At 40.2% G+C, this 2227-nt stretch overlaps 1 non-coding gene across 1 annotated transcript; it reads left to right on the top strand.

Annotated features, from left to right (window-relative positions):
- Positions 1-657: 657 nt before the first annotated feature.
- Positions 658-729, top strand: TRNAP-AGG (transfer RNA proline (anticodon AGG)). The gene has a single exon. It is a non-coding gene; the product is annotated as a tRNA-Pro (tRNA).
- The last annotated feature ends 1498 nt before the right edge of the window (positions 730-2227 follow it).

Genomic DNA, 2227 nt, shown 5'->3' with positions numbered 1-2227 from the left:
TCAGTGAGGGACACTTATGCCATTTTCACTTTTCCAGGAGCCACATTAAACAAGTAAAAATAACTATGTGAGTTTAATTGTAACAATATGCTTTATTAAACTGATGTATCCAAAACATCATCAAGCAATCGATTAAAAATTAATGACTTCTGGTTTCTAGTCTGGCATGTGAAGAACTTGGAAATCATCTCTCCCATCCTCAAGACAAGAAAAAAGTTGCAAAATTAACAGCTCTTAATTTTTTTTTTTTTTTTTTTATAGATACATCAGAGAATTGAGATCACAGGGTAAACTAACAACTTGAAACTGAGAAACAAACAGGCCGATACAGAGAATCACTGGTTACTAGGTGTCGAAATGGTCACTGCAGCTAGAAACAGAACTGATCAGAATTATTTATTGCTGGAGACTGAGAGTAGACTCTCTTAAGAGGGAAAAACTCCTGGAGGCCCAGCTTTAGGGGGCGCCTCAGACTTTTGTGAGTTTTACCTTGAGTTGCAGCACCACATTTTCACTGAGCTTCAGAGAAAATCCCCCTGGTACCTCCTGCAAAGGGAGGGGGAAATTTTACCATTTTAAAATAGTGCTCTGTTCTTCACAATGGCCTGCCCTGAATGGAAACTACTTTATGATCGCCTAAGCTGCTATAAGCCAGGTGGCTCGTTGGTCTAGGGGTATGATTCTCGCTTAGGGTGCGAGAGGTCCCGGGTTCAAATCCCGGACGAGCCCGTTTTAAACTCCAGTGGCCTAGTGGTCCAGCGCTACAGTTGCTAAACAAAAGATCGGCAGTTCGAGTCTGCCAGGCGCTCACTGAAAACTCAACCGGGCAGTTCTACTCTGTCCCACAGGGTCCGCATGAGTCTGAATCTACTCGACGACAGTGGGTTTGTTCTCGGTTTTTTTTTTTTTTTAACCAACAAGAATTTTATCAGATCCTAACCCGTGTAGAAGAAGAGATATACCCAAACGCGGCCCACTCTAGCTTTTCACATGGAGGAAATGAAATATCCAACTAAGCCCCCTCTAGCCTTGAGGTGAGGAAGAGTTTTGTCAATGAAAAGGCTAAAAAATACTTTGAAAGTATATCTAAAAAATCATGCCCCAAACCAGCATAAATAGCTCCTGATTCAGATACTTTGTGTTTTCCTCCCCCCACCCCCCTTTTCTTTTTTGGTTAGTTTGTTTTTTTTAGTCTTGCTAGAGGTTTCTTAATTTTATTCATCTTTTTGAAGAACCAATTTATTCTTTCATTGATTTTCTCCATTTTGTTTATTTTCAATTTAATTTATTTCTGCTTTTATTTTTACTGTTTCCTTCCTTCTGCTTGATTTGAATTTATTTTGCTCTTATCTCTCTGTCTGTGTAAAGATTACAGCCATGGAGACTCTATAGGGGAAATTGTACCCTATTAAGGGAAACCCTATGAGGCAGTTCTGCCCTCAAGGGAAGCTATTTTATCAGAGCCTAATTTTTTTTTTTTTTTTTTTTAACCCATGTGGGAGAAGGGATATATCCAACCACACCCCACTCAAGCCTTTCACATGGAGGAAGGGAAATACCCAACTAAGCCCCCTCTAGCCTTGGAGGGCACTGGGTACTGGGTTTCAGCCTTGGAGGTGGAGGAGAGTTTTGTAAACGAAAAGGTTAAACAATACTTTGAAGATATATTTAAAAATCATGCCCCAAAGCAGCAGAAATATCTCAGTTGAGAGAGCCTTAGCCTGAAGTCCTAAAGGTTCCTTGCTATCCCGGGTTTCAGCAGATTTGTTTTCGTGTCATAATTATTATCTTTTTTTTAATGCAAGAATTGTATCCCAAGGCTTTAGGATTGTAATAGAGCTTAGTGTAGACAACGTTTTACAAAAAGCTCTCCAGATGGGGAATGTAGCTAAGTGGTAGAGCACATGCTTTGCATACATGAGATTAAGGTTCGATCCCTAGCAACAACGAAATTTTTCTTTGACGCAACACTATGTAAACCCATTGTTTAAGATACGGAGCCCTGAGATAGTAGTTAAGAACTTGGCTACAAAGCAGGAGGTCTCTGACCGGTACTTAGAAACACTATGAGGGCAATTCTGTCGGGTCCTATATTGTCACTAACAGTCGGAATCTACTCGACCGCCACTTTTTTTTTTTTTTTTTGAAGCCCTACGGATTTAGTTCTCCTAGTATTTTCCATGCCATTCCTGAACACATAGAAAGCTTGTCTTGAATGCTCCTCCAT

The sequence above is a fragment of the Elephas maximus genome, chromosome 1, assembly GCF_024166365.1.
Source record: "Elephas maximus indicus isolate mEleMax1 chromosome 1, mEleMax1 primary haplotype, whole genome shotgun sequence".
Lineage (NCBI taxonomy): Eukaryota > Metazoa > Chordata > Mammalia > Proboscidea > Elephantidae > Elephas > Elephas maximus.
The sequence above is the reverse complement of the archived record's forward strand: the minus strand, read 5'-3'. Positions and strand labels throughout refer to the sequence as shown.